The following is a 19,219-nucleotide window of genomic DNA, read 5'->3' on the forward strand; positions in this document are numbered from 1 at the left end:
TTGCTGAGGCTGGCCTCAAGCTATGATCCTCCTTCCCCAGCCTCCCAAGCTGCTGAGATGACAGGAGTGGGCCTCTGCAGCATCCAGTCTTTTTAAAAACTCTTAGGTGGTGAGTCTGGACGACAGCCTTGGCCTCCTCGTTTCCTTCTGTGTGGGGCTAAGGAGGGAGCTCAGGGCCTTCTGTGCCAGGCCAGCTCCAGGCCATAGGTGTCAGGCCGTAGGCAGTCATGTGGCCTGGTCCCAGTGGGAGCCTGTGGCCCAGTCCCAGGTGGGGCTTTGTACAGCCCTCTGGAGATGCAGCTCCTACACCCTGGAAAACTCCAGTAGCACTTAGTGTGTTCACAAAATCCCAAAACTGCCACCACAGACGGTTTTATAATGCTGCTACCCCTCGTCCCCATCAGCCATCCACAGCCCCTCTGGTGCTGCGTCCCATCTATCACCCCGACCTCAGGCAGCGGAAGGCTGCTTTTTGTCCCATAGCCTTCTGTGGCTGAGTGTGGGGTGTGACTGACAGGCTTCACCCCTGTCCTCCAGGCCCTTGAATCCCCTGTGGCTGAGGAGCGCCCACTGTGTGAGGCCTTTACCAGCTCATGGATCTGTGCACTCATCAGCCCGAGCCCGTCGGGGGGTTTGGCTGTGGGAGTGATGCTGCCGCAGATGTGTGGGGACTGCAGTATCTTTCTTTTGCATCTGTGTGGAGAAGTGGAGCTGCTGTGTCACACGGTACCTCTGACCTTACAAGGAACTGCCAGTAGGATGGCTTTATTGCCACACTTCTACCAGGAATGTCTGAGAGTCTTGGTTTTCCATGTGCCACTCGACATCTGTTACTGTCCACCGTAGATGTCAAGGTAGGTGCGTCGTGGCCTCTCACTTGATTTGCATTTGCCACAGGCCAGTGAGACTGCATTTTTTGTGTTTTACTGGTTATTTGTATATCTTTGTAAAAATATCTGCTTGTATCCTTGGCCCTTTTTATTATGTTATTTTTTTATTATTGAATTGTAAAAACTTTTTATATATTGTGGATACTAGACCTTTTCCACATGTGTGATTCGTGAGTATTTTTTATTCTTTGAGTAGTCTTTTCAGTGTTTGAACAGGGTCTTTGACATAAACGAGTTTTGGATTTTGATTTAAATCTCCAGTTGACTGTGCTGGAGGTGTATGGGGCTCAGTGGTAGAGTGCTTGCCCAGTGTGCTCAAGGCCCTGGATTCCACATCCAACATCACATACATATACAAAAAACAAAGAATTGCAGTTTATCTGCTTTTTCTTTTGTGTTTTTGGCCTCATATTTAAGATATCATTGTCCATCCAGGAGCAGTGGCACACACCTGTAATTCCAGAGGCTGAGGAGGCTGAGGAGGATGAGGCAGGAGGATCACGAGTTGGAGGCTAGCCTCAGCAAGGCCCTAAGCAACCCAGCGAGATCCTATCTCTAAACAAAAATTAAAAAGGGCTAGATCTGTGCCTCTGTGTTGGAGCCTCCTAGCCCCAAACAAAATCAACAAAATAGGGGTTCTCTGGGGCCATCTGAGGGTCAGTTTATTACCTGTCCCTGACTCTGCTTTCCTTGGGTCACTGCCAAGCTCTCTGTGCCTGACAGTGACCCCTTCCCAATTCCCGGTGTCCAGTGTCTTGTCTCAGACAAACAGGTGACAGGACTCCTCTTGGCTTTCACAGGGGCACCGAGGACATTCCCTCTCCCCACAGGATCCCCCTGGACCAAATGGACCGTGGGATGATCCTCTGCACCATGCTTTGCTCCCTCACAGGAGATGAAGCAGGTGCACCCCTGCCGCAGTCCCCTCCAGCTTTCACTTCTGGCCCCTCACCACCCCGGGCAGCTCCTGTTACCAAGAAGCTCTGTCCCCTCATCTGCAGGGTGGGTTGGTTATGGGGATATTGTCCAGTGTCCCAGAGCCTCCGTTCCCCTCGGTCTTGCCTGCCCTCACCTTTAACCCCCTTTGGTTAAGTTTAAGGGAGAGAATTAAAAACAGGCACCTGAAAACAACCAGGGACTGAACCAGGGCCTTCAACTCGGAGCCAGTCCCCAGCCCTGTTTTGCATTTGATTCAGAGACAGGGTCTCACTGAGTTGCTCAGTACCTCACTAAGTTGCTGAGGCTGGCCCTTGTTCTTGGTGACCTCAACAGTTTGGGGGAGGATTAGTCAGGTGCTCTGCTCATGTCCCTCAGCTGAGCTCATGGCCTGACCAGGACCCTGGGTGTGGGGAGTCCTCTGTACCCTTGTTTCTGCCAAGGTGCTTGTTGAGGACTTGTCCAGCTGGCATTGACCACCACCTCCTGGCTGGGTCGAGGGGATGCTTCAGACCCACATGGTCCCTCCTCTCTTGTCCACCTGTGTAGGGTGGCATAAAGGGCTCCATGTCCTGGGCTGCACATTTACCTCATTTACTTGGAACCCACAGGTGGCTGAGCCCAGCCCCCTGATGTCAGAGTGACTTGTGTCACTGCGCACTGGGTGACAACCCAGAATGACTCTCTCTGGTTGCTCAGGCTGGTCCAACTGGGCCATTTAGAGCCTTCTGTTGGCTCCTGGTTCCTTCAGCATATCCCCATCACTGACCATCTCAGGGTTAGAGGGCCACTGATTGAGTGGAAGGGGGCAGCCCCTGACATCTGGCCATTCCAGAAACTTTCTTCCCAATAGGTCGAGCACAGTGTGCATGAGCACGCAGAGGCCTTCCCCACATGGGCAGGACCTCAGCAGCCAGGGTGTGGGGACATGGGATGGAGTGGACGAGGAGATTGTGGGCAGAGGTGGAGGTAAAGCTCAAGATTCACCCAGGCCCCCACTATGCCCTGTGACAAGTGACCTTGGCTCAGGGCCTGACCTGAGAGAAATCCCAACAGTGCACAGTGGGGGACACAGAGGCACCCTTCCTGGGGACAATGGTCAGAAACCACACCTTTGGCCTCGAGCCCAAGCCATGTTGGAAGAAATATATATAAAACAATAGTAGATAATTCAAATATGGCCAGCTGGGTATGGTAGCACACACCTGTCATCCCTGTGACATGGGAGGCTGAGGCAGGAGGATCGCAAGTTGGAGACCAGCCTCTGCAACTCAGCAAGGCCCTGAGCAATTCAGTGAGAAGCTGTCTCTGGAGAAAAAAACAAACAAACAAACAAACAAACAAAAAAAAACGTCCTTGGGTTCAATCCCAGTTATTCCCTACCCCTAAAAAAAACGTTTAAAAGAGGGAGAGAGAGGGAGGGAGGAAGGGAGATGGAGGGGGGAGGGATGATGTCATCCAAATAACATTTAATATTTTCTTTAACAGCACCTCAGGGGAGGGAGGATTCCACCAAAGCAATCCCAAAAGTAATAATTTAAAACAAAAAAGATCTTCAGACACAACTAACCACACCACAGAGCTCAAGGGAGAGAGGAGGTCCGGCCCAGGCAGTGCACGCTGCCTTTGTGTGAACGCAGTCTCTATGGAGTGCTGCCCAGGTCCCTTCATGGACTGTCCTGCTGGTCATCAGGATCTTGGCCAAGGATTTGTCATTGTGAACAGCTTTCTGGTCTCCTCCATGGGCTTTTGCTTGATGCTGTCCTTCCCATTGATCTTGGCCAGCAGATTGGTTGGATTCAGCAGCTGCACAAAGAACCTGCAGTGGACAGTTGGGCCAAGAGTCCATCAAGGCCCAGAGGGAGTCCCCGCCCAGGTCCACGGGCAGCAGGACTCTGCCAGCTGGGCCCCCTCCAGGCTCTAGCTGGTTGTTTTGGAGCCAGCAAAGGAGAGAGCTTCCATGAATGGGAACATCACAGTCACAGCCCCATCAGAGAGGCCACCAGTGTGACATAAGTTCTGGTCATCATATCTTCACCCTAGTCTAGAAATTTTTCAAGCCGGGAACAGTGGCTTCCCAAGATCTCTGGAGGCTGAGGCAGGAGGATGGCAAGTTGGAGGCCAGCCTCTGAAACTTAGTGAGTCCTGAGAAACTCAACAAGATTTTTTCTCTAAATAAAATGCAAAAGAGGCCTAGGATAGGGCTCAGTGATAGGGTGCCTGCCTAGCACTTGCTAGGCCCTGAATTTGCTCCTCAGCCCAATGTAACAATAGAACAACAGAATCAAGGCCCCGTCCCTGTGGGTCTCCAGCAAAGAGAAGTTAAAATTCACTGAAGCCACCATCCAGCCAAGGAGGCTTCAGCTGTAGGCTCAGCCGGTAACCAGGGACATGTGGGGGTGAGGAAATGGGTCAGAGGCCCTTGTGGACTATAGGGGACACCCTTCCTTGTCTGGAGAGCCCACTGTCCTCATGCATCTGGACAGGAGGCAGGGGCCAGGGGCCAGGGGAGGGGCTGCGCTGACGAGGCCTCCAGGGAGCCAATGTTCTGGTTCTGTCCATCTCTTGTCCCAGAGGATGGTGACAGAGTTAGTGACTTCCTGCAGAGGGAGTGTCAGCTGCAGGAAAAGGGGGGACCTCTCTCATCAATCGAACTTTCACAAGCCACCTCAGATGCTCAGCAGTCTGAGCCACCGTGTCCCGGGACTTGTCACACATGGAAGCTCAGAGACACCCTGAGCCCTGGGCAGCCTCCACCTGGGCCCAGGAGGCCACCGCCTCACCTCAGAGTGGTCTTGGTGCTGATCTACCCCAGGTGGTTGAGCGCCTCCTCACTGATGTGAATCCCCTCCATCTGGGCTCAGATCAGAAAAGTTCAAAGCCCAGAGAAGCCTCTAGAGATGGGACAACAAGGTCGCTGGCTGGGATATTAGGACAGAAAAAGGGTCATCAGATAAAACAGAAGGCGGTGGATGCAGGTGGTGACTGGGTGCCAAATACAAAGGATGATGGGTGACGCAAAGTAATGCAATGACACCGTCACAGTGCCCTGAAAATCTAAAACTGTTCTAAAATTCTAAGTTCTCACCTGTGGCACTGGGGATTGAACACAAGGCCTCACATGGTCGTCAAAAGTTCCATGAAGGTGTGTGCAATGGGGCCGGCCTGTCATCCCAGCAACTCTGGAGGCTGAGGCAGAAGGATCAAAATTGGAGGCCAGCCTCAACAATTTAGCCAGGCCTGAATCAACTCATGAGACCTTGTCTCTAAATATAATATAAAATAGGGTTAGGGATGGGGCTCAGGGTTGAGTGACCCTGGGTTCAATCCCTGATACCCCCCTAAAAAGATGGAAGCCAACTGGCCGTGAGACTCTAGAGTGCCCTGGACCGCACCACCTCCCTTGGTGTGTGGAACTGGCCTCACTAGAGTCCTGAGTATTTGGAGGTTGCAGTCTTCAGATCTGACCTCTAAGGGTGGGTTTCACCACACTTGACCTCTGACCCAGGCCCCAACCTTTCCCAGGAACTGGCCAGAGGCCAAAGTGACAGCAGGCCCCAGCTGTTTGTTGGGACAGAGATGCCCTTGTGACAAGAGGGGTCTTCTCATTCCTGCTTCTCAGGTGTCAGGGAGGTGGCTCGCTGGCTCTGAGCAGAGATGGCCTTGGGTGGGCAGTTGGGGTGGCTGTCGGGCCTGATGACATTCATCTTCCAGAGGAAGTTTTGACGAGTGATCCATGGCCCAAGGAGGGCAGTGTCTCCATCCACTATTGGCAGGACACAGCCCGGGCTGGAGCAGGGGATTTGTCACATTTTATTATGCTGACAAGCCATCTAGTGGCCATGATACACCCCCATTTTTTTTCCCACAATTTCTGCTTAAGCCTGAAAAATTGTTGTGATGTTTAGGTGAAGGGGGGGTGCTGGTCCCCGGAAGTGTTTGAGGCGGTCACAGCTTGACCCAGGCTCTTGGGTGCCTCCCAGCACGGGATTGGGTGGCCCATCCATCTCAGCTTCCTGCCCGCTCTCAGGGGCCCCTGTGGGAGTGGGAACCCAGAATAGGAAGGGCTTTATTTTTGGCACCAGGGAATGAACCCAGGGTCCCTTACCCACTGACCCCCGTCCCCAGCCCTTTTTATATTTTATTTAGAGCCAGGGTGTCAGTGAGTTGCTCAGGACCTCTCTAAGTTGCTGAGGCTGGCCTCTAACTTTCAATTATCCCGCCTCAGTTTCCCAAAATTCTGGGATAAAAGGTATCTGCAATCCAGCCTGGCTCCTTCCTGTTATTGAGCCTCAGTTTCCCCATCTGTAAGATGGGCCTCTGTCTCTTATCACTGGAGGTTTGTGACCATATCCCATGGACCTGGGAGGTGATGTACGATCAGCCACCCAAGCAGCCTGGTTTCAGAGGAGCCCCAATCCGGGTTCCTTCAGGAAGAAGACCTGGCAGTCTGTCAATAAGGAGACTCATGCCGCCCAGCTCCACCCTCCCCTCCCAGATGCTGGGCTTAGAAGAAAAATCTCCAATACGAGGGATAAGAACCAGAAGCCTGAGGAGGGCCCCAGACCCTAGAATCAGACCAGGGGAAGTCACTGGCTCCACCCAGTGTCCCCACTAGGAGAAAGACCCTGGGCTGCTGCCCCAGGGCTGCACCAAGGAAAGGAAGCAGCGGCCTCCCTCAGTCTGAGGCTTCGGGAAACAAAGCCTGGGATGGAGGGCAGAGGCCATCCTTCTCCCCTCTCACCCATAGGTCAGCACCATGCCTTGTCCCCTCCCCAGGGCAATTCACCAAACTAACACCTCCCACTTGGAGGACTGCTGGTGGACTGCCAGGTGCAGGAGGCCGCAGGTGGGGCCTCTGTCGCCCTCATCACCATGGCAGGCGGTGATTAATGGGCAGCCTCATTGCCAGATGATGGATGCAGCTATCACTGCGCCCAGCTGCATTGACCCCTGGCCCTGCCCTGGGAGATCCATGGGCGGCAGTAGCTGGGCCAGCATGATAAGATGGGCCAATGGGCTCCTGCCAATTGCCTGCTCCATCACCTGCCATTGCTGCCACCGTCACGCTGCCGGAGGGCAGATTGGCGCCATCAACATCGCGTGATTCATGGGAACACTGGCGGCTGAGGGGAGGGACCTTGCGGGACCTGTGTGGGATGTGGGGCGGCTGTGGCCATGGGGACATGGAGGGGGACCCCTAGAGCTCGGCACCTGTTCAGCGCTCATCCAAGGACCCAAGGGACTTCAGCAGGGGCAGGGGCCAGGGCCAGACTGCAGTGACAACTTGGCAGGCTTCTTGACCCCAACCCTGCCTGAGTAAGACTCAGCCACCATCCTTGTCCCTTGTGGACCCCTTTCCCCATTGCCCCAGCCATTGGAGAACCCCTGATCCTAGAAGGGCTCCTGTCAACCCAAGGTGGAGGCTGAGGCTGGAGGATTGCAAATTCGAGGCCAGCCTCCAAACAGTGAGACCCTGTCTTAAAAATTGAAAAGGGCTGAGACGTGGCGTGGTGGCTAGAACCACTGGGTTCAGTCCTTGGCACCCGAACCTATCGCAGGGGTCTCCAGGCAGGGGCGAATCCCACACCCACGGCACCAGCGCTCAGCTGCCAAAGGGCAGCTCTGGCCGCTGGCCACCTGCACTCTTCACCCTAAGAGGGAACTTGTCGCACTCAGGCGGTGGCGACAAACTTCCAGGGTCCTGGGGCACCCGCGCACCCCTCTCAACTACAGTAAGTTCCTCCAGGCGACTGGGGAGAGCCCTGAGGTGACCTGAGCCCTGGGCACCGTCTCTGCAAACCAGTGGCCTCGCGGATGCCCGGAGCCCAGCGCCACCAGCTGGAACCACAAAGGCCAGGGGTCCTGCAGCATCAGTGATGGCCACCAGGCGGGGGATATCCCCGCCTTTCCTAGAGGGGCCGAGCTGCCAGCAGGGACGTGGTGAAGACCTCCGCCTGGTCGTCTGGGCCTCAGGCGACGCGAAGCGGGGAAGTGCTCTCCCCTCCTCACGGTTCTCGGGGGCTATGCCACCTCTGCGCCACCGCTGTGCTATGACGCGAGGTCAGGGACCGCAAGGCTGCAGCCCCCCCCACACACACACAAACACACACAGCAGCGATCCAGTCTCTGCCCACACCCCGCCCACTCCCTGACCCCGGGGCGTGGCCACACTCCCAGCTTCTGAGCAATCTGCTCCGCATCAGCACCACAGCAGAGCATGGAGAGGTGCCCCTGGGGGAGACGTCCAGGAAGGCTATGCCTGCAGTAGGTGTGCAGGCAGGGGCCTGGGGTAGGCAGAGACCGGAGAGCTTGGCCTCCCAGCTGCCTCCTGGCCTCCTACTGCCCTGGGCCTTACTTTCTTTACCAGCCACCAGAAGTTGACTGCAGACATGATGGAGGGTGGGGGTGTATGAAGGTGGGGCCTGAGCCCCCGTCCACCCCCTCCCCACACACACCCACATGCTGTCTGACACCCTGGGCTCCATTTGCTCTGCTCTGAGTCAGGTTGACATTGGCCCCAGGCACAGCCCCAAGTCCCCAGGGCAGAGAGAGAAGGCACAGTGCTTAACCGGGCAGGAGGTTCCCTACTTGGGGTTTTGGTTTTTCCCTGTATCGGGGACTGAACCCCAGGGCTGCTGGATGAAGGAGGCCCACACCCGCCCTTTTTATATTTAGAGACAGGGTCTCACGAGTTGCTGAGGGCCTCACTAAATTTTTGAGGATGGCCTCCAACTCATGATCCTCCTGCCTCAGCCTCCAGAGTTATTGGGATGCAGGCATGAGCAGAAGGGGATGCTCCCAGCAGGAGGAAGGCCAGGCTGCAGGCCAGCACATCTCTGGAGATGAGCCTGAGTGGAAACGAGACCATGAACCAGCAGTTTATAAAAAGTTGCCTTTATTTATCATTCATACACCATATCTCAGTTATGCCATTTTGGCATCCACAGTGACAGTCCCCTGGAAGCTGGGTCAACCCTTGCCCACCACTGTGATCACTGCCCAGAAGCTGTACGCCCAGGCCACACGGAGTCAGCAGGAATGTAAGCGCCTCTGAGGTCTGGAACTCTCCAACCACATCCAGTGAGCTGGGGACTGGGCCTACCTGCCAGAGGCCATGGAGTCCCCAGCGGTGGCCTGGGAAACCCTTCCCTCTAACAGAGGCAGGAGAGGGACGGTGGAGGGCCCTGTGGGCTGGGAGGTGGCTGGAAGCAGGCTGCCCTGCTGGGGACTGTGTCTAGACAAAGCCACAGGTGAGAAGCTGCTGGGCCCTGGCCGGGGCGAAGCACCCCTGGTTCTCATCCCAGGTCTCTGGGGACACTGTTCCACCTCTACTGAGCTTTTACAGGGCCCATGTAGAATAGGGGCACCCTCCTAAGAGAGCCTGCAGCTGCATTTGAGAGGGCCTGGAGACCTCCAGGAAGGTCCCCAGCTCCATGATCTCCATCACCTGTCACCACAGATGTCATTGCCTTTTAGTCTCAGATACCAGAGCACCTTTCCAGGAAGCCCTAGCCCAATACCCTGAGCTCAGGCCCTGAGCCTGAGCCTTTCCTCCCAGCCTCCGAGTGTGGTGGAGGCTGAATGTGGTAGAGGCCGAGAGAGAGCTGTCCCCTTACTTGCATTGATCCCTAAGTGCAGTCAGAAGATTCTAGAAACACAAGGAGTGACAGAAGAAATCCCTTCCCAGGATCGCAGGGGCAGCTGCGCAGTGAGGACACACCACGGCTGACTGAAGTCTGGACAAGAAAACGCGCAAGGTGGTCCCCTTAGGGTTCTGAGCTCGGCCAGGCATGGATGGAGGTGGTGACCCCAGGCCTCCCTCGGATGAGAACAAAGCTGCCTGGCCATGGGGTCCATGAGGTGGCAGGGATGGCAGTCCTGGCTCTGCCCCAGCACGAGGTCCATCTGAACACTTGGTGGGAGAGCAGCTGCCCACGGCTGGGCAGGGAGCTGTGTCGCCCTGAGCCCAGGGGACCCAACGCCCCCCATGGGAACAGTCTGTACCCAGAAAGTACCACCACTGTTGATGATGGGGACATGCTGGTGACGCTTGAATGTCCCCAGAGGAGGTGTGACCCGACGCTTGACCACCCTAAGGCCACACACAGAGATTTTGTGCTTCCAATCAGAGTCAAAAGCCACCTTTGTGGGGACCAGGGATGCCATGGTAGCTGCACACGTCACTGAGGGGGGGAGGGGAGGCCAAAACCAAAGTCAGACAGACAATGGAGACAGTGCTCCCCATCCTTGTCATGGCTACAGCTGCCAAAGCCAGAGGAGAGAAGCCCCAGCCGACGACATCCCAACGCACCACAGCACCATTGCCCCTGGCCACCACTGCCTTTTGAAGCATCACCCAGATTCTCCCTGGTCCTCAGGTAGGTGTGGCTCTCAGAAGAGCAGGGTGCCCATGCTGCCCACCTCGCTGTGCTCCTGAACGAAGATCTCGAAGTACTGGGAGATGATGGTGACTGCCAGCAGGATCATGATTCCCACACCAAGGGCGCCCAGAAAGTCAGCCAGGACCGAGTGGGCCCAAGGCACAGGCCCCCAGAGGCCACTGCCATGGGGATGGACCTGGGGGCGGGAAGGTGGTCAGCCTCAGTGCAAAAGAGAGCCCCCAAGCTGGCCACCAGGCTTGCCCATGATTGAGACCAGAACCTCAGGAGGCCCCACCACCTCCCTGGAGCATCATCTACTAACACCCCTGTGCCTTCTCTAATGCTACTGGACCTAATTTCTGCTAGGGGACTGTGACTAGTCCAAACTGAAAGGCTGCCAGACGCAGTGGTCCACACCTGTCACCCAAGCAACTCAGGAGGCTGAGGCAGAGGATTGCAAGGTGGAGGCCAGCCTCAGCTACTTTGCAAGGGCCTATGCAGCTCAGTGAGACCATGTGTCTAAATAAAAAATAAAAAAGGCTGTGGATGGGGCTCATGGGTCAAGTGACCCTGGGTTTGGTTCTCAGTACAGGGGCCTGGGGGGCTGGGAACGAGACTCAAATGATGAAGATGTCTCTTGAAATGATCACTGTCCCTACCAAGGACTAGAAAGCAACCTAGGATTTGCAAGTTTGGCTTTTCATGTGGTTGCTTCTTTCAGGAAAAGTCACCAATTGAGAGCCCACAGGACAACCTGGTCTGCCACCTGACTTTGTAGACACATCCCTGCTTACTGTGACTGCTACCAAGTAGCAAAGGAAGACCTGAGAAAATGGCACAGAACCCTAGGGAGACCAGAGGCAGCCCTCCATCCAGGATGAGGCACAGCTGCAGTGGGTGTTCCTTCTGCCCTGGGCATCTGCTACCTGGGTCCTCTCCCCACCCTCCTTCCTCTCCACCCCAAGGTGATGTCCTCGTGGGCCACCTGGCTGTGGCCCAGCTGGTCTCTGGCCTTCTCTCTGCGAGGGCCTTTTCCACTGGCACTGACCTCCCTTCTCCCAACACCACCAGCCCTCTGCGGCTCTGCTGGCCTCTCAGCCACAGCCACCATCTACTTTTATTTTTTTTCAGACTTGCGGATTGAACCCAGGGGTGCTCCACCCCTGAGCCACATCTCCAGCCCTTTTTTTTTGTATTTTATATTTCTCACATGCCCAGAGGCACCCAGGAGGAACCCTTGCACCTGCCCTCACATGCTTCTCATGGGTTCAACTTTTTACTGGGGGGCTGCTGATTAGTGGATGTAGGGAAGATGGGTGAGAACAGTGAGAGGCTGGCATGTGGCTCCCACCCAGCATCCCACTGGACTAGTGTCTCTCTTTACAGGAGAGGCGTCCCAGTGTCTAATCACCCAGGAAAAGCTGAGAGTACAGCTCACCTGGGTGATGCTCTAAGTCACGTGCACACCAATCACACTGATTTATTTCAAGAAGCTGGTTATTTCAATAAAACTAATGGATAGTCTTCCTGGAACCCTGGTGGCCACAGGAAAACTGTGGGCTGCACTCCATCGGTTCATTTGTGGGAACATGCAGGTTAAAAGCCATGGTCCCTCTCCTGTGGGGTTGAAATTCTGATGGAGGACAGGATGCTAATGAGTAAGCAAATCATAAGGGATGTTATTGACAAGTACCATGAGAATGGGGAGAGAGACAGGGCTGGGGCATTGGCATTGAGAGCACAGAAATAGCAGATGGAGACAAACTTGATGGAAATGTTGGTGTGTCAACAGAAGCTGGCTTCTGTGTGAGAATTGTGTCCATCATGCAGACCGCATGACTGGCTCCAAGACTGGTGTGGAAGAGGCTCTCATATGCTCTGGGAAGGCTCTGGAATCCATGTGACTGGTTCAGATGGCTAATGGAGAAGGAAGGTAGAGGGACAGAGGTAGGGCAGGTGGAGGGGCAGAGGGAGGAGGGTAGGGGACTGAAGATGGGCAGGTGGAGGGGCAGGTGGAGAGGCATAAGAAGTGCAAGAGGAGGGACAGGTGGAGGGGCAGTGCAGGGGCAGGTGGAGGGGGCAGAGGGAGAGCAGGTGGAGGTGCTGGTGAAGCGGCAGATAGGGGACAGGTGAAGGGGCATGTGAAAGGGCAGGTGGAGGTGCAAGTGGAGGGGCAGAAGAGGAGCAGGTGTAGGGGCAGCTGTAGGGGCAGGTAGAGGGGCAGGTGAAGGCACATGTGAAAGGGCAGAGGAAGGGCAGGTGGAGGGGAAAAGGAGGGGCAGAAGAGGAGCACATGGAGGAGTAGAGGAGTGGCAGGTGGAGGGGCAAAGGAGGGGCAGGGGAGGGGCAGGTGGAGGGATAGTAGTGACCCTCTGGAGCAGCACTCTGAGGACAAGGGCAGTGTTGCCTTTCACAGGAGGAGAGTGGGGAGCTTGCTTGGTTTGAGCAGAGGACACCCATGATGGAACCCATAAATCCTAAAGGTCTACTCTGTCTGCACATAGGCCTCACTGGCAGAGGTTGGCCAGGGAGTGCAGTCATGAGGCTTCTACAGGACCTGGGTGGCAGCTGGCCAGGTGAGAGGTGGACCCTTTTTCTCTTTGGCCTTATGGCTTTCAAAACTTGGGACAGACAAGGGAATGCACTGCCCGACTCAGGATGTCAGACTCCATTCTCTTGGGCCACTTGTGCTCTCCAGTCTCTGAATGGTGTCATGGTCCACAATGCCACCTCTGTCTCCAGATGGTAAGACCCAGCCAATGCAAGAAGTGAATCTCATTTTGGTTAAGCCAGAACCAGATGTCTAGCAGCCTAGGAACCTGGGCCTCTCCCAGTCACTGAGGAGGTCATACGCACAGCCTGAACCCTGCACATGGTCGTGTATTTCTGGGAGTGCTGTGTACAATGGGACAGGGTGCCAATAACTCAGTGATTCTGACAACTGTGTCCCCTCTCTACAGAGCAGCCTCACCCAAGGCAAAAGAGCTGCTGCCATCACACAAATCATTCAAAAAAAAAAAAAAACTTTCAGCAAATTTTGCTTTCACTGTCCGGTGGCGATGACCGAATATTGCACCACCCACTTTATCTCAGGGACTCTGCTGACCCAAGTGGGTTTTAGTTGCTCTCTCCAAACCTCTTATTGAATCCACACTTTTTTTCTCCAAAAAATGCCTGATCCTTAGTCTTCTCCTCTGTGCCCCCATCTCCTCTGTTCCCAGCCTTTCTTCTGGGAACCCCTGCTGTTGTCTGCACACCTAAGCACTACTGATCTGCCCTGTGTGAGGGAATCCAGGTTTTCATTGTGTCACAGCAGGAATTTATGCTCAGAAAACTGATTTTAGGTGCTGTGTGAGAGGAGGCGGTGTTCACCTGCCTCACTGTTGTAACCTCTGCATTAGGAATAGCAAAGTTTGGCTGGGGGCTTGGCTCAAGCAGTGGCGCACTCACCTGGCATGTGTGCGGCACGGGTTTCATCCTCAGCACCACATACAAACAACGATGTTGTGACTGCTGCTGAAAAAACTAAAAAAATAAATATTAAAATTCTCTCTCTCTCTCTCTCTCTCTCTCTTTAAAAAAAGGAATAGCAAATCATTGTACTGCACCCATTAAGTGTCCACAATAAATAAAATGAAAATAAATTTTGGATTTAATTTTTGATCTTGATATTTGCTCAGTACACCAGCACTTTTTCATTTCTTTCCAAACATCCCTTATATAGCCAGTCAGACCTGATGAATTTATATCATAAGGTAAAATTCTATGTTCTAGATTTATCTTGTTGATTTCTGAAATTATAAAGCATAGTGATTCAAGATGATGCAAAAATTCTAGGAAGACTGTGCTGGGCAGAAAATGGTCAATAAAGTCATATTATTGACTTCTCTTGAATGATTGCATTATATTCTAATTAGCTATTTGTTTCTTATTTAGGACCGAGATTACCAATACTATTTTGTAAATTCTGTTATAAAATTTTGGTAATTGTATAAAAATATAATGGAAAATGAGGAAACATACATATTTTTTCATTATGGACATGAGCACAGCAGTGCTGCTCAGAGTTGCACTATATTAGCAGCCTGTTAAGTGCAGTTGTACATTAAAACAACCCCACATAAACATGGAGATTGACAGTGTAAATGAAAAAGTAATTTGGGGAAATAATGACTAAAAATACAAAACAATAATTTTCTAAACATGCCCTGTCATTTAATGGCTTTGTACTAGTGAAGAGATTGCTAAGATACAAGTGTCTCTGCCTAGGTTACCAGGCCAGCCCCTCCCCTCTGCAATCACTGATGGAGGCTCTGTGTCCCCTGGAAAATGGTGTCAGAGCCAGTGTTCATCAGTTACTTCTTATGAGCTGGGAAAGCTGTGGATTTATCCCCTAATTTGGTCTCCATAATGGTCCTAAGATGTGGGATTTTGTAGGTGTAGCCATCTCACATATAGGGAAAGTAGTACCCAGAGAGGTTAAGCAACATGCAGAGATCACACAGCCAATGAGGGCAGGTTGGACTTGGCAGCAGAGTCTGTGTTCTTACATCCCAACTATAGGACATCCCTTCAAGTCAATGTAGGACAAATTAAGACCTATTGCAGTGAACTAAAAACTTTCTGAGTTCAGGGACCCCTGTGGCTTCTTAGCCCTGCAATGAGACCTAAATATATTTGGTGTTCAGCAAAGATTTCTAAAATTAGAGAATGGGTGAGAGTCATATTTTGATTAAGCCATGAAGAGCTACCATGCCCCAGGATAGAGAAAAACTCGGAAATGGGCTCAGTCAAGTTTCACAGGCTCATGGCTCATGAGGTCAGATCCCGCTCACCCCACAGGGCACATGACACTGTGTGGTGGCCACTCTGACTGGGTGAATCACTTGGGACATAATTAACCATGAAATCCAACAGGTCCTGTCCACCACCACATACACACAGCCAGGCTGGCTTGGGCCTTAGGTGGGGGAATCTGGTTGCTGTGTTGTCAGTATTTATGTCTCCTCAAGGAAATCTTAGGGCTTGACCCTTTTTTCTTGGGCATGCAAATAGGAAAGTCATTTTATTTTTCTTTCTTCAAAGATTTACAGTTCTAACCTAACAATGAGTCAAAATCATGAGTATGATACATATCATAAATACCTCAAGTTCAAATTAATGATGCCCTATGTGTGGGTGTTTGTGTGTGTGTGTGTGTGTGTGTGTGTGTGTGTGTGTGTGTGTGTGTGTATGGGGGTGCAGCAGGGCTTTGCTTTCTAAAGATATAGCAAAATGAACATTCAGAATGAGGGTGATAGGATTCTCTGACCCCAGTTTAAATGCCTTCTTATCATACAGATCTGTTCCCTAAGCCTCCAGGCTGGGAAGGCAAAGGACAATCCTTAGCTCTCAATATCAGAGTGTTCTGGGGGTTTGAGACCTGGAGTGGCAGCAAAGGTGGCCATTTGTGTCTGTTGGCAGATCCACCGACTGCACTCTGTCTTTGGTAATTGATGATATCAAGCCTCTGGGGGTGCATAATGGGTGAGCAGCCCCTGTGTTAGAGGTGAGTGCACAAAGGTGGTTGGAGCTTCTTGCTATATGCTGGCCTGTCTCTTCAATCAAAAGTGCTACAGGGATTAGAAAGCCAAAACTTAGTCCATTCTCACTTTGTTGATGTAAGTTCACATGCTCGTTCCACATCACCTCTTCCCTTCATCTCTTCTGCCTCCTGTATATGTAAGCATGTCTGTGTGTGTCAACAGATTTGTGCAGCTGGATTCCATTTCAGTGATTAGGCCATCAGTGTTTGGGACATCATCTTAGCTCCTGTCGCAACCAACTACATCTGGGAGCTTTCTTCTCAAGCCTATGATGAAGAGATATCTATGGCAGATCTATGGTGATGGCAAGTTATCTGAAATTGAGATGCAGTGATCTGTTCCCACAAACTCAAGTACTGCCAATGACAGACAAAGAGAAAAGAGGGGTGGTGATTCCTTGGCTTCTGTGGGGTCCTGAGTGGCTAAAGTGCAGCACATAGATACAACTGCTCCTCAAACCATGGGGCTCTCACTCGAGAATTTTTTTAAAGGCTATCACCCCATATCTTGGGCTTTTGGGCTTATATCTCTCTCCCTACAGTTCCTGGCACAGTCACTCTTTCCTAACAGCACTCTACTTTTTTACCTAAATTAGAAATTCTCTCCCACATTAGACATGGTCCATTCTGCTCCTGCCAAAAGCCACACTAGGCCAGTTAAATATACCTTTGCAAATGGAGGGACAAATTACTAGAAAGAGCTTATGTTCTGCTTCATGCAGAAGATGCCTTGTCCTAGTCCCTATGGGTCATGGGAGTGCTCTTGAGTGAGGCCTCCTTCCCATATTCCTGGCTGCCTCAGCTGCCAATCCCAGGCCAAAGGAGATCTTCCCTCTTCTGCTTTGCTCTCTTTCTAATCATCTCTTTCTCACGTTCACCCTAGTTAGTTTCTTCAGGCTTGCAGGGAGAAGATTTCCACCCACATTTTCAGCAATTCAAATATTTCTGAATCAATGCTGTATCTATTGAGTGCCAATTCATTACTCAGAGTTTGTCTGAGAGCCCAGCAAGGTCTGTGGAATCTCTGCCCTTGAAACAACAGAAAACTCCCAGGTGGGCATGGTTGTGGGTTGGGGCACTGTCCAATTTCCTGAGGGCACAGACATTTGGACCACAGGACCAGATAAGCGTTCTGGTTCCAAGGAAAGGACATAGATGGTGCATGTGTTATTTCCTTAGCACAGTAATAAGATGGCTTTGCATCCCACACACATGACATGCATTAATACTGAGTCTTTTTCTTCTGGATTCTGCCATAAATTCTCTAGAGGACCTTCAGGAAAAGCTGCTTTATCTGCAGCGAAATCTCCTGGCTACAGAGAAGTCCTTCCCTCTGCCCAGGCTAGATACCTCTCAAGACCCCTTGACTTCTGTTCCCTGCAGAATAACATGGTATTTTGCAGTAATGGCTTCCTGTACTGGCCAACAGGCCTTTTTCATAATGTCCTTGGCCAATACTCCTACTGGTGACTCTATTTTAATAAGTCCCCAAAATCACACAATTGTTACCCAGCCTCAAAGGGGAGAAGAGAATTTTTGCTTCTCTTCCCATCTCTGCTGATTTACCTCTTTCTGTGGTTTTTCTTTAAATACTGGTAAATCTAGTAGCAATTTAACCATACAACTACACAATAAAATGCACCCAAAGCTGAAAATTATCTAAATACTTTCTACTTCATTTTTGTTGCACTTTGCAGCTTATCAAACATTTCAACCTGACAAGTTAATGTGGGTTTTTCATGTTTTCTTCTTTTTGACATAGGTGTTTGAGAGATACACTATCCAGTTACTTAGATATGATATCAGAAATGTATTTCCCTCACTTACATAGTACCTCAACATATTTAAAATAAAAACATATTTCTACCAAAAGGAGAAACCATCAATATTTTAGCTTCCAACTCAGGTTTTAAATTGATGATTGATAGAAATAAAAGTAGTATGTGGTGTAGGAGCACAGATACTCCTTTCCAAACACTATTTTTCCCACCACAGAATAGCTTTTCTTGTCCTTTTAGAAACCAAGGTTGACAGAAGAGACATGCGGAAGCCCAGGCCCAGTATGCTGGCCACTGCCCTCTGTGATCTGTGTCACCACACTATGCCCCAACTCACCCCACCTCAACTTTCTTCCCTCCTGTAATTTTATAGTTTGGGAGCCAGGGTGGGGAGGGGTTGCACACTAAGCAGTTAGGCTGAGTAACCTTACCTGCTTCCCTAGAGTACCATAGGTCCCAAATTAATGAACACTCAATAGCAGCAGCCACTTAGTAGGAAAACCATTAGGGGTGGGGAGGTTCTAGTTCTCACTCATTTATAAGCCCCCTATGGTTGGTGAACCATGACATGGAAGGACACCTACTCACTCAGCCAATTCTCAGGCAATGCCCCCAGGAGACAGTGACACTCATTGCTTTCACCACATTTTTAGATGGTAATCTACATGCTCATGTGTAGCTGAGGTAGAGAAAGGCAACTGCCCCCAGTTCCATTTCCCCTCTTCTGGCTCCTACTAGAACATACACTTCTCTTGGGCTTTTCAAGTTCAGGGCTTCATTTCCCTGCAGCCCTGTTCATCAGCTTTGGCCACCATATTATACTCTAGCCACGGGACTATGGCAGGCCTCTTCCAAGGTTTAACCCTCTTCCTCCACTTACCACCCCAGCAATGTGGCTGCCACCTGAGAATGAATTGATGTTGCACTTAGGAATGGCCAAGTGACAAAAGAGAAACAGCCCAGATACCCCTTGACTTTGGATTAAGAAAGACACTTGATTGATAATTAATACCAGCCACCATATCAACTCAGAATTTTACTTAAGAGGAAATAAATCAGTGTCTTAATTAATCCCATAAAAGAGAAGTAGAGGGAAAAAAAAGATGCTCTTCAAATCTTAAGGTGTGTGATATGTACTTAAAAGAGCTGCCTTTAATTGAACACATTTCTGCACCTGGCCCTCTGTTAAAGCTCTTCTCAGCATTATGTCACTCATTGTTCATGACAACTCTTTGAGAAAGAAACTGCCATCCCCTTTCCCAGATGAGGAGACTGGGGCTTAGGACACACTGTGTTCTCCAAGTAGCACTTTAATAATAAGTACCTAGAGGTTAGATAAAAGTCCCTGACCACACACATGCCTCTCTACAGCAGGGAGTATGGCAGACTGGCCTCTGAGGGCAGCTCCAGTTGGTCCCTAAAGACCTGCATGGGAGAAGAAATTTCTGGTCACCAAGCAATACAGATGTGCTGGGCAGGATGATATAGTGATGACCCAGAGAGGTGTCGAGGTTCCTGGGAGCCACCAGGAAGCACCAGTATGGGGTAGTTGGAGCAGGAGATAGCATCTCAAAGGTCTGGAGTCTAGAAGTGTAAGGGCCCTACTCCATCTAGAAGCTCCAGTGAAGGATCTGCCCCAGCTTTTCT

This window comes from Callospermophilus lateralis, unplaced genomic scaffold (assembly GCF_048772815.1).
Source record: "Callospermophilus lateralis isolate mCalLat2 unplaced genomic scaffold, mCalLat2.hap1 Scaffold_74, whole genome shotgun sequence".
In the NCBI taxonomy this organism is placed as follows: domain Eukaryota; kingdom Metazoa; phylum Chordata; class Mammalia; order Rodentia; family Sciuridae; genus Callospermophilus; species Callospermophilus lateralis.